Source organism: Doryrhamphus excisus, linkage group LG21 (assembly GCF_037039965.1).
Source record: "Doryrhamphus excisus strain RoL-2023G ecotype Guam linkage group LG21, RoL_Dexc_Guam_v1.1, whole genome shotgun sequence".
In the NCBI taxonomy this organism is placed as follows: Eukaryota; Metazoa; Chordata; class Actinopteri; order Syngnathiformes; family Syngnathidae; genus Doryrhamphus; species Doryrhamphus excisus.
The window spans coordinates 1,430,156-1,444,222 of record NC_136377.1 but is presented as its reverse complement, the minus strand read 5'-3'; the positions used below and the strand labels follow the sequence as shown (position 1 = coordinate 1,444,222).

Here is a 14,067-nt window from a genome sequence, read left to right as displayed (position 1 = left end):
AAAAAATCATATTTTGGTGCAAAACCATCATGAAGGTACAAACCGTAACTTTTGTTATTGCACGAGCACAAAATTGCACAAAATTCCACTCATTGGCCGCAAGATTAGGAACACCTGCACCAGATAATGCAGCGCTGTTGCACAGAACAACTTCAATTTTAACCCAAATTAAGAAAAAAAAATCATATTTTGGTGCAAAACCATCATGAAGGTACAAACCATAACTTTTGTTATTGCACGAGCACAAAATTGCACAAAATTCCACTCATTGGCCGCAAGATTAGGAACACCTGCACCAGATAATGCAGGGCTGTTGCACAGAACAACTTCACTTTTAACCCAAGTTAAGAAAAAAAATCATATTTTGGTGCAAAACCATCGTGAAATTCAAGGTACAAACCGTAACTTTTGTTATTGCACAAAATTCCATTCATTGGCCACAACATTAGGTACACCTGCACCAGATAATACAAGACTGTTGCACACAACAACTTCACTTTTAACCCAAATTAAGAAAAAAAATCATATTTTGGTGCAAAACCATCGTGAAATTCAAGGTACAAACCCTAACTTTTGTTATTGCACAAAATTCCAATCATTGGCCACGACATTAGGTACACCTGCACCAGATAATGCAGGGCTGTTGCACAGAACAACTTCAATTTTAACCCAAATTAAGAAAAAAAAATCATATTTTGGTGCAAAACCATCATGAATTTCAAGGTACAAACCGTAACTTTTGTTATTGCACGAGTACAAAATTGCACAAAATTCCACTCATTGGCCACAACATTAGGTACACCTGCACCAGATAATGCAGGGCTGTTGCACAGAACAACTTAAATTTTAACCCAAATTAAGGAAAAAAATCATATTTTGGTGCAAAACCATCATGAATTTCAAGGTACAAACCGTAACTTTTGTTATTGCACAAAATTCCACTCATTGGCCACAACATTAGGTACACCTGCACCAGATAATACAGGGCTGTTGCACAGAACAACTTAAATTTTAACCCAAATTAAGAAAAAAAAAACATATTTTGGTGCAAAACCATCGTGAAATTCAAGGTACCCCGGTATCGATCGATTTGTGCGCTAACGATGGATCCATCCCGGGGCGCAGCGCTATCGATCGATCGCGCAGATCACTCGTTAGCGCGTCACATACAGATATGATGTGGCGATGACAGGCTATATATACATATTATATATTTGGAGCTAAACTTTGCCAAATCACATCATTAGCTGACAGTCAACACAACCCATGTGACTTTGCAGTGCGGTCCGTCACCCCCCCCCCAACCCCTCATTGCATCATACAGGTGTTCCCAAAAAACACCCCACCCATGCAGCTAACCAACCGCAGCCTCGCACACGTCTCTCTGTACGACAACAGCCCGGCCGTGTACCTAATGAAGTGACCGGTGCATGTTGTGTCTGCACACACACACACAACAACGGTGGGTGGTCTCAGCTTTGCTGTCATCGCCGAAGACGACTTCTAATCAAAAGGCATTCAGATGTTCTCCATGTTTGGGTTCCTCTGTTGTTTTCTCACCCCCCCCTCCCTCCCCAACACGGTAGTTTGACATCTCGTAACGCCGCCGGTTGCCGTCATCCGTCCTGCAGTGACCTCGCAATCTGTCCTCAAACGTCTCACGCCGGACGGAACGGATCTCGTTTCCGCGACAGTCGTGAAGACGTACGTGTTGTTTAGCGTGTCGGCTTCAAACATCATCCTCTGATATTTACGATATCAAACCTTCGTCCAACAACTTTATTATCAAGGTGTGGTGGCAGACGGTTAAATGACACATTTTAATCCGTGCACAGCTGTAATTTCAGCTTAAGTGTTTTTTTTCCCACAGCCTGTGTAAAAAAAAAAAAAAAAAAATTCTATTCAGTGTCCATATTTAGCATTCAGAAGCGGATTACGGTTGCCGGGCCGTAAATCTCCGCTGTGCCAATTTATTTACCGTCTCCTAAGAAACGGGACGAGCCAACGGCGGCACAGCAGGATCTCGTCTCTCTTCACTCGCCAGGTGTTGCGGGGTCATGCGAACGCCGCACTCCGCCACCGCTGATAATGACAATTCCACGGCTTCTCCCCGGAGATAGCTCACCATTAGACACGGCGAACAGGCACTCCGCCTAAAAGTGAATGCGCTTGTTGTGGGAAAACAAGTTCTGATCCGGCATTGCTGACATCAAACGTGCTCCGGGAATTCCAGCGTCCTTTATTGTTCCTCATAAAGGTTTCACACACTTTTGTAAATCTGTGGGCCGGAACACAAATGTGCAGTGAGATAATGTAGAGATGGCGTCTGTGCTGCAAAGCACTCATCTAACGTGCTGTAAAGCGGTGGGTCGGGACCCAAAAGTGGGTCGCAGAGACGTTTTTAGTAGGGAAAATATTTTTAAAAAAATAATGCAATAACTAGGAAGTCACAAGTCACTCGGTACACAGATACACAAGATTGGGGTACAACCCGGACTGGCCGGTGTGATTAACTAATTAATTTATGATCGTCCCGGGCCTACTGCACGTGCGACATTTTTATTCTGAACGTGAACTCAATTTTTAATAATGGTCTCATCTACACCGCCGCCGCCGCCACAAGGTGCGTGTTTCTGAGTGACTGTCAAGGACATCAAGTCTTAACTTGACGTCCGTCCAACACACAGCTGCAGATACCTGCTGGAGAAGAGGCCGCCATAAAGAGACAGCGTCTCAGCGCCGCTGCTCACATTGTATTGAACACAGTCCGTTAAAATATACTGTATTTTCTGGACTATAAATAGCACTTTTTTTCCTAGGTTGGCTGTTCCTGTGACTTATACTCCAGAGCGACTTATAAATGAATATTAAAAAAATGAGAAAATAAATGTTAAATATGTAAAAATAATATATAATGTGATATACTGTATAATGTAATATATATATATATACACCGTATTTTCCGAACAATAAGTGGCACTTTTTTTCCTAGGTTGGCTGTTCCTGCAACTTATACTCCAGAGCGACTTATAAATGAATATAAAAAAAAGAAAATAAATGTTAAAACTAAAGACAAATGTGAAATATAAATGTTAAATATAGATATTATAAATAAAATATATATAATTTTTATATATATATACATATATATATATATAAATAAAATAAATTACCCGCAAAAAATGCCACTTATACTCCAGTGGGACTTATGTATGTTTTTTTCTACCTTATGCATTTTTGGCCTTGTGCGACTTATACTCCAGTGCGACTTGTGTTTTTTTCTACCTAACTATGCATTTTTGGCCTTGTGCGACTTATGTATGTTTTTTTCTACCTAACTATGCATTTTTGGCTTGTGCGACTTATGTATGTCTTTTTCTACCTAATTATGCATTTTTGGCTTTGTGCGACTTATACTCCAGTGCGGCTTATGTATGTTGTTTTTCTACCTAACTATGCATTTTTGGCCTTGTGCGACTTATGTATGTTTTTTTCTACCTAACTATGCATTTTTGGCTTGTGCGACTTATGTATGTCTTTTTCTACCTAATTATGCATTTTTGGCATTGTGTGACTTATACTCCAGTGCGACTTATGTATGTCTTTTTCTACCTAACTATGCATTTTTGGCCTTGTGCGACTTATACTCTGGAGCTACTTATAGTCCAGAAAATACGGTAATATAAAGTTTGTCTTATTCTATCAAGTTTTCTTCTTGGTCCTGTCCAAAGATGAGAAGGTATTTTTTTTTTAGTAGAAGCTGCAGGATGCTCTTTGTTGCAACTCTGACTTGTCGCAACAGGTCTTCAAGGGCCTGTGCAGGCTGCTTTATGGTCCCGCTTTATGTTCTTGCCTGCTCGTGCATGGGTGGGGGGTGGTGGTGGGGGGGGTGTACGGGGGGGGGGAGGCTGAGGTTCCTCCAGGTTCTGTGGCTTTCGACACCTTTCACTCAGCTTACCTCGCTTTTGTGTGAAATCTGTCAAGCGGTACTGCTCTTGGGTTGCTTTCAGCTCCACACAGAAGCTCACTCAGTTAGGACCTTGACGTCGGGACGCAACCGGGTCAACCTCCGATTTGTCCATAAAGAATCATTCCTCGTACGTACATACAGTATTTTTACACTCTTAGTCATCGGAGGAATGGAAATTCCATGGTTATTGAACATTATTATAAAACCCGACGTGGTTTTATTGAGTGTCTGTGATGGGAAGTGGAATGGCGTCCTGTGATAGGATTTTCAGTGGAAGTCATTAGTGATGTGCTGTTTTGCAAAATACGCACACAATTTCTGCTTCACAGATAATATCGATACCGAGTACAGGAACGTTGGAAATCTTTTGTATCTGTGGCCATTACACGCGTTAATCATCGTGGGGAGCGCCTTGAACGCCTTTTCTGTTTGTCCAGCTGCAGAGCGAGACGCTAGTCTCTAGTTAGGAGCAACTGTACTTTATTTACGGATACGCTACCGCTCAAAAGTTTGGGATCACTTGAAAATGTCTTTGTTTTCTAAAGAAAAACACATTTTCATACATTTCACAAACGGGTTTTTGTGTCATTGTCATGTCAGTGTATGGTCATATCACCTCGTACTTCGGTACATGAAATAAAAAAAATTAGAAAAAATAGAAAAAAATATATAAAAAAAAAAAAAATTAATAAAATTAATATTTTAAAAATAAATAATTATTAATTTTTTAATTAAAATGTAACTATTATTATTTATTTATTTTTTAAATTATATTAAATTATATTAGGAAAGCAGGAAGTGAACAAATGTAACAGTTACTGATTGTAAAAGTACCATTTCAAAAACAATTAAAATGAATCAGATGATCTTCAAAGAACGACCTACATTTTTGCATAGAGGCCTACTATCAACAACTGTCAGTCCTCTGCATCAATCTCCTGGTATGGCTGCTAAACCAAGTTTCTCATTTTATAAGATTAATAGACGATTAGAAAAGCCATCTAAAAATCTAAACTAAAACTAAAATCTCTTACCATGCTGTTAACTACTCCCTTCAGACAGCAGCACAAACTGGGTCTAACAAGGACAGAAAAACGCTATTTCTCAGACTAGCCAAAAACATTTCCCAAACTTTTGAGCGGTAGTGTAAGTGTTGTCTTCAATTCGTAGGACTTTTACGGTGAATTTTTGAGGTTCCGTCTTTCCGTGTAAATAATTACACCTCAGGACTTTGCTGCTTTTGGTGGCCATCTTCCTCCGCTCTCCACAGCGTCGGCGCTGGACACGTGCCACGTCCTCTCCGCGGACATGTTCATTGGAAAAACTTGGCCAGAGTCTGGCAACTCTATTAGGAGAAAGTACAGAGGAATTTTTGGAGTGTATCCCCTTTCCAGACACGGAGCTTATACGGTGGCGGCGGAGGAAGTGCAAAGGCTTCTGGGATGACTTTGAACTTGAGAGGACTGTCAGCGGTATCCTGGCTTCTGTAGCGAGACGGACTAGAAGTTCATCCTTCGCCGGAACATTCTAGAAGCTACCCTGTAACTAAGTTGGCATTTTCCGCTCGGCTTTTTTTTTGGGATGTTGAGTTGACCTTCGGGCATCTTGGAACGCCAATGAACTTTGAAGCCCCCCATCTCCATGTCTTGTAAGGTAGTGGCCGCCCCCCCCCAGTTTGCTGCCCGAGTGTGTTGGCCTCTCGGGCCCTCCTCGGCGTAGACCTTTGGGAACGAGGGATGGGAGGGCGGAGGAGGCGCTGAGGGAGAAGATCAAAGTGTGTCCAGTTCCGAACGTGAGCTGGGATGATTAAAAGCCAAGAGTGTTTACACTGCGCTTCCCATACGGGCCCGTTACCCCCCCTCCCTCTAGATTTCCTGTCCATACTTCCTCGCTCCCTGGATGAGATAAAAGCCTGTCCAGGGCTCCCCGTGGCTGCCGGGAGCAGCTGCTGAGCGGAGTCGTGCTTATTCATCCACATTCCACACACGGATCGTTGTGGTTGTTTGTTTTCCTCAAACGTCGCTAGGTCCTTTTTTACCAACTCCTTGCATCAAATTAGTGTTTGTGATTGACAGGTCCTGTATCGGTGCTATAGCCGACGCCACATAGGAACATCCATGCAATCCTGGGATGAGGAAAATAAACATCACGGAACGTCAGTCGGTGCCACCAACTAAAAAATGTTGACTTAAAATTTGAGGCCCAAAGCGGTCATTTCTGTGAACAATGGGCCGGATTGTGTCCATGTGTGTTGTAGCATTGTATGCTACGTCATTATATCATCAAGATAGCTCAGCATTACACACAGTGACTTCCTGTTCAGTGCAAAATAGGCTTCAAAATGAAAGCATGGCAGTGTTAAGCTGGTTTTAGTTTCCATTTAGCCATTCATCAACCATTATATCATCAAGATAGCAATTGTTTAATACCTTAGCATTACACACAGTGACTTCCTGTTCAGTGCAAAGTAGGCTTCGAAATGAAAGCATGGCAGCGTTAAGCTGGTTTTAGTTTCCATTTAGCCATTCATCAACCATTATATCATCAAGATAGCAATTGTTTAATACCTCAGCATTACACACAGTGACTTCCTGTTCAGTGCAAAATAAGCTTCAAAATGAAACCATGGCAGTATTAAGCTGGTTTTCGTTTCCATTTAACCTTTCATCAACCATTATATCATCAAGATAGCTACTGTTTAATACCTCTGCATTACACACAGTGACTTCCTGTTCAGTGCAAAGTAGGCTTCAAAATGAAAGCATGGCAGTGTTAAGCTGGTTTTAGTTTCCATTTAGCCATTCATCAACCATTATATCATCAAGATAGCTACTGTTTAATACCTCTGCATTACACACATTGACTTCCTGTTCAGTGCAAAGTAGGCTTCAAAATGAAAGCATGGCAGTGTTAAGCTGGTTTTAGTTTCCATTTAGCCATTCACCAACCATTATATCAAGATAGCTACTGTTTAATACCTCAGCATTACACACAGTGACTTCCTGTTCAGTGCAAAATAGGCTTCAAAATGAAAGCATGGTAGTATTAAGCTGGTTTTAGTTTAATTTATTTATACCCAACCTCAACGGGTGTATTGGTTATATTTAGCATTTTATACTGTACGTATGAGCGGGAAACATATTCCCGCTCCAAGCTAACAGGTGAAGTTCCGCTGCTGTTTTTCTTCGCTTGTCTTTTCTCCTCTCCTGCTGCAATTCCTGCGCGTTACCTCCTTTCCCGCCGAGCCGCCTCCTACCGCGTTCTGACAGCTCTTTTAAGATGGTTGTAATTCACCGAGGGTGCTTCACTTTCAAGGACAAAAATGGCTACACGCTCTCAAAAGGCAGGAAGCGCTCATTTCGCTGAGAGGCCGCAGGAAAAGAGTCATCACCATTCCATAGATAAATACTCTCTGACAAACTCCCGCTCTCTTTTGGGCTCCCGTTGCTCCGTCACGCCGGCCTTTTCCTTTCGACCGAGCTGACTTTTCAAAACACGTCCCAGCAGTGTCATTTTGAGCTATTTGGCTGGTGGATGACATCTTAAAGGTATTTGTAGTCTGTGTTTATGACGACTAAATTAGTGGCCAAAGCAGCGGAGAGCTCCTTCCTGCACACCGAGAGCCAAATGTGGAAGCGAAGGATTCTGCTCTTTCTGCTCCAACGCTTTGGTTCAGCCATCCAAGAAAACGAGCGCTCACCTGAGGGGACGGTTGGAGTCTTTATGGCGGTGTGCAGTCAGGGCCAGCAAAGCCTTCTCTGCTGGCCCCGAACGCCGTCGGAGGCCCTGATGTTATACTGATGTATAACTTCAATTTTGAAGCGCCAAAGAACTGGAGTCTGGCGGGTGTTGGCACGTCTGGCCTGGCAGGGGGCGCCTTGCCGGGGAGCGTGGGCCTACCCCGGCGAGGGGGCTCCGCCAGTGTCAGGGGTTGGGTGTCGTCCACCAGCGCAACCTTCAGACAGTCTCCCGTCGGCCACCCATGTCCAAAACAAAATACTTGTCGCCGTGCTCCAGGACCCTGGACATGACATGAAAGCCCCGTCTCTCAACCACAACAGGAAGTGGAAAACCCCCGTCCCTTGCGCCCACCCCTCCGGGTGGCAACCCCTCCCCTATCGATCGTTCCGGGGTGAATTATGTCCCGGTAACCTACCACTACACTAGCCCCCCCAGAATTCACCCATAGTCAAAATCGTTGGGGACAACCGCACGACCCCACTACCCCGGCGAGGGGGCTCCGCCAGTGTCAGGGGTTGGGTGTCGTCCACCAGCGCAAACTTCAGCCGGTCCACCGAGACAGTCTCCCGTCGGCCACCCATGTCCAAAAACAAAATACTTGTCGCCGTGCTCCAGGACCCTGGACATGACATGAAAGCCCCGTCTCTCAACCACAACAGGAAGTGGAAAACCCCCGTCCCTTGCGCCCACCCCTCCGGGTGGCAACCCCTCCCCTATCGATCGTTCCGGGGTGAATTATGTCCCGGTAACCTACCACTACACTAGCCCCCCCAGAATTCACCCATAGTCAAAATCGTTGGGGACAACCGCACGACCCCACTACCCCGGCGAGGGGGCTCCGCCAGTGTCAGGGGTTGGGTGTCGTCCACCAGCGCAAACTTCAGCCGGTCCACCGAGACAGTCTCCCGTCGGCCACCCATGTCCAAAAACAAAATACTTGTCGCCGTGCTCCAGGACCCTGGACATGACATGAAAGCCCCGTCTCTCAACCACAACAGGAAGTGGAAAACCCCCGTCCCTTGCGCCCACCCCTCCGGGTGGCAACCCCTCCCCTATCGATCGTTCCGGGGTGAATTATGTCCCGGTAACCTACCACTACACTAGCCCCCCCAGAATTCACCCATAGTCAAAATCGTTGGGGACAACCGCACGACCCCACTACCCCGGCGAGGGGGCTCTGCCAGTGTCAGGGGTTGGGTGTCGTCCACCAGCGCAAACTTCAGCCGGTCCACCGAGACAGTCTCCCGTCGGCCACCCATGTCCAAAAACAAAATACTTGTCGCCGTGCTCCAGGACCCTGTATGGTCCGTCATAGGGTGGGCGTCGGGGTCACCAGTGAAGCACCGAAGAACTGGAGTCTGAGGCGGAGTGCCGAATTTGGGAGAAAACTTTATCTTTCCTGCAAACATTAACTTGCACTCTTTGTTACGTAAAGACATGAAAGCCCCGTCTCTCAACCACAACAGGAAGCGGAAAACCCCCGTCCCTTGCGCCCACCCCTCCGGGTGGCAACCCCTCCCCTATCGATCATTCCGGGGTGAATTATGTCCCGGTACCTACCACTACAATTTCTTTCTATTCGGGAACGTGTATGCCGGGAATGTTATTCCATGATGGCCCTGCCGTGCAGGGTGGGGCATCTCACCTTTTGTTCCGATTCGCCGAGCAGGGTGCCCCTTGGAGGAGTTGCCAGGTGGGGGAGTTGGGCTCCTAGCCGCACAGAACTTGTTCCTTATCACTAAATGTTCTTGTAGGTTGGCCTCCTTAAATATTGTAGCAATAAATGGAACAGACGGGAAACACGTGCGGACTTATTGCTCCGAGACGGCGGCTACATTTCATAGACGAGCGCCAAAATGATACAAAGCCAAAATGATGATGTGTGATTTCATGACACATGCCTCCACCGCATGTGATAGAGATTCATTCGCCCCCCCGATACGGTATAATGGAGGGGGGAACACTGACTGTTTGTAATTAAGTCTGGGTCAGGCTCATCTTTGCCTTATGCCAATTATTTTCGCTCATAGTCGCCCCCCCCCCAGTGGGACCCCCACATTGAAGATGGCAACCGGAACCGGTGATGTCATCAACAGTTAACGTGTTAAGACTAAACACATTTTTTGTGTTTTACAGTTGTAGTTTTACATACATAAAACAATTCTCGGGGTCTCGGGCGTGCTGGAGCCTATCCCAGCTGTCCTCGGTCGAGAACTGCGCCCGGACTGGTGGCCAGCCAATCACAGGGCACATATAGACAAACAACCATTCACACTCACATTCATACCTATGGACAATTTGGAGTTGCTAATTAACCTAGCATGTTTTTGGAACGTCGGAGGAAACCGGAGTACCCGGAGAAAACCCACGCGTGCACGGGGAGAACATGCAAACTCCACACAGAGATGGCCCGAGGTTGGGACCGAACTCGGGTCCCCTAGCTGTGAGGTCTGTGCGCTAACCACTCATCCACCGTGCAGTCATGATACATAATAAAAACAATATTTATTATTACTTACTTATCGCACTAGCATGCTCTGCTAAACTAAGCCAAGGAGTTTCCGCCAACTTTTTTGCGGTCACCATTTCAACATTCGTTCAGGAGGGATTCGTGTTATTGATGGGATTCCGCCATCGAACTCGGGTCTCCTAGCTGTCTAGCCTGCACACTAACCACTCGTCCATAGCGCACTGTTCTTAATAACTTCCATCGTGTTTCTCACCTTTTTTATGAAAAAAATGATGCCAAAAAAAAACTTTTGAGAAACACTATTTAATTCATGAACTAACTCATGTCAAAACAAGAAGGTGGTGGTGTAGGTTGATCTTGCCGTCACATCGTGTCTTTGGGGACAGTCAATCATCAATCAAATCACGTCTTCAAAGAAGGCAAAAGTAACCAACAAATGAGATTAGCATGAATTAGCATAAACACGTTAGCATGAATCGACGTCGCAGTTTGTTTTCGCGTGCGACCCCGTACGCAAGCCTTCTATGGGCAGGAACAGACGAGCGCATCTTGAATACAACAGGAGGACAGTGATGATGGATGGATGCATGGAAAGATGGATTACCCACATGCACCAAAGCCGTGGAAATCCCCGATGTCGACGTGGGCAATATTACAGAGATGGCAGACCACTGGAGGCCAACCACAACTTGCGGAAAAGGGTTTGATTCTATGAAGCTCTTGAAGCATAATTACTGTGTGTCTATATGCCCTTATAAATTGAGTCTTAGGAATTGGTGTCAACATGTAATTTTTCGTCCTTTGGTGTCCTGGAAATGATGTAAACAAGAGCTAATGCTCTTACAGGAGCTCATATGGCCGATTAACACCACATTTCCATTAAAGCCACGACTCCGCTGCAGTTTAGTCCAGTGGTTGTCATCTGGCGTGGCTATGGGACCCGCCGTCACTCTCAGTGACACTGTTTCTCTTTATGGCGAGCTCTTCTCCAGTGGATATCTGCAGCTGGGTCCTTCCCCTCCTGGTCAAGGAGAAGGAACGTTTGCGTGGGGAACCACGCAATTGAGGCGGAATCTCATCACAAACACGAATCCACTCCCAAACGAACAAAACATGTCGAAATGGTGACCGCAAAAGTTGGCGGAAACTCCTTGGCTTAGTTTAGCAGAGCATGCTAGTACCATAAGTAAGTCATAATAAATATTGTTTTTATTATCATGGGCTGCACGGTGGTCAAGTGGTTAGCGCGCAGCTAGGAGACTCGGGTTCAATCCCACCCTCGGGCATTTCTGTGTGGAGTTTGCTTGTTCTCCCCGTGCATGCGTGGGTTTTCTCCGGGTACTCCGGTTTCCTCCCACATTCCAAAAACATGCTAGGTTAATTAGCCACTCCAAATTGTCCATAGGTATGAATGTGAGTGTGAATGGTTGTTTGTCTATATGTGCCCTGTGATTGGCTGGCCACCGTTTATCCCCAGCTGGGATAGGCTCCAGCACCCCCCGCCACCCTCGTCAGGATAAGGATAAGCAGTAGAAAATGAATGAATGAATTATGTATCATTGCACTACAAATTCCGTATTAGTTAATCATGGAACTATTTATATGAATAAATCAGGAAAGGCATCAAGGAGACTCGTCCCAATCGGCCATGACCCCCCCCCCCCCCCCCCCACTGGCTGCTTGTAATTAGAAGCAGTCCCTCGCTGTGCCTCCCTCTCTTGTCCCAAGTTAAATACCTTGGCACCCCGATGGAATGCTGACAGACGGCTGTTTTGGGTGCTCTGTGAGGCAGGAGAGCCCCCTTTATGGCCGTTACTTTTTCACATACTCACCTGTCGCCAACAGAAGCCCCCCATGTAGTTATTAAACTCATTAACATATGATTGATAATGATTAACATAGTAGCATGTACAAGCTAGCATGCTAATATTAGCATGGTAGCATTTTTTTTACCCCTTAATTATTAGCACATGCAAGCTCTACCATGCTGGGTGTTGCATGCTAATGTTAGCATGTTAGCATTGTTAGCACAATAATGTTAGCATAGTAGCATTATGGCTATATCACACCAGGTGTTAGCATGTAAGAGCTAGCATGCTAATATTAGCATGGTAGCATTTTTTTTACCCCTTTGTAATTATTAGCACACGCAAGCTCTGCCATGCTGGGTGTTGCATGCTGACGTGTTAACATTGTTAGCAAAATAACATTAGCATAGTAGTATTATAGCTATATCACACCAACTGTTAGCATGTAAGAGCTAGCATGCTAATATTAGCATGGTAGCATTTTTTTACCCCTTTGTAATTATTAGCACACACAAGCTCTACCATGCTGGGTGTTGCATGCTAACATTAGCATCTTAGCATTGTTAGCACAATAACGTTAGCATATTAGCATTATAGCTATATCACCAGGTGTTACATGCCAACACCAGGTGTTAGCATGTAAAAACTAGCATGCTAATATTAGCATGGTAGCATTTTTTTTACCCCTTTCTAATTATTAGCACACGCTGGGTGTTGCATGCTAACGTTAGCATGTTAGCATTGTTAGCACAATAACATAGTAGCATTATAGCTATATCACACCACGTGTTAGCATGTAAGAGCTAGCATGCTAATATTAGCATGGTAGCATTTTTTTTACCCCTTTGTAATTATTAGCACACGCAAGCGCTACCATGCTGGGTGTTTCAAGCTAATGTTAGCATTGTTAGCACAGTAACGTTAGCATAGTAGCATTTTCACTGTTTTCACAAGTACAGACTCATCTCAACACTTTGTGCTATCACGCTAGGTATCATTTATACAGCCACTTTAAATTTTGGTGCCATTTAAACACGACTTTTTTTGCTCGGACACTTTCCTGCTCATTTCTGTTTTTCCGATCGAAAACTTTTTAAAGACGGGTGACCCCGAATGCATCGCCTGTTCTCTTCAAAGACCGAGCCCACAGACTAGTAGTGATATATATTTTTATGAGGTAACCTGTGTTTACATTTACTCCCAACACTTCCATTAATGTGTATTTAAGAAAAAAAACTCATGAAAAGCGATAAAAGTATTTGTCAAAGCCATTTCGCTGATACCCAAGTGGAGCAAGCGTGCCAGAAAAGATGTAATTTTTTCGGGCAGTCACGCATAATAGTTGCCGTTACTCTATTATTAGCGTGGATGTGCCGGATAGAAGCATGGTGTTCATTTACGGTTAAGCGCGGCGTTACGCAGCAGTATCACCGAAAAGCAAGTTTAAAGACTAAAGCAGAGCTGCGAGCGGTTTGGTGTTTGGTCTGCTTGCTCCGAGATTAGCGCAAGCAGGTTGGCCCGAGGCTTAGTTAATGACATGTCTATCTCTGCAGCCCTTGGGCTGCCTGCAGGCGCGGGGACTCATAATAGCAGGACACACTCACTTACTGTATATGCGTGAGCACCGGCGGCGAATATATATACGACCACACAGAGTCGCCATGGCAGGCTAACATTGCGGTGGAGAGAAACAACATAAAATGTCTGAGCCCTGCCAAATGGAACGGGGGGGCATGGTCAGCCACAAGTAGTCGGTGACATGCAGATGACAAACCGTGCTCCTCGTGACATTAAGTCCTAATCACATTTTCCAGAGCTTGGAAGTCTTTGTGAGTAAGTGAAGTAGTATGAAAATAAAGTTGTAGCGCAGCAGGCACCCAAAGTGGCGGGACTATATTGGGGCCTGGAAGCCGAAAGCCGTGGATTTATGGCTTATGGATGGCTCTCCTTCCCACGCTGTTTGTGTTCTCTTTATGAATTATTGAAGCATTTGGTGCGCAATTCGTGACCGGAAACGGCCTAACTTATTTTCACCTTGTCATGACAATATGACAATAGCCACATTTACATGAGGAAAG

General features: G+C 45.0%; 1 protein-coding gene across 2 annotated transcripts in view; it reads left to right on the top strand.

Annotated features, from left to right (window-relative positions):
- The window catches only part of rnf43 (ring finger protein 43), an 83,525-nt gene that overhangs the window by 1,760 nt on the left and 67,698 nt on the right, over positions 1 to 14,067 (top strand). The window lies entirely within an intron of this gene.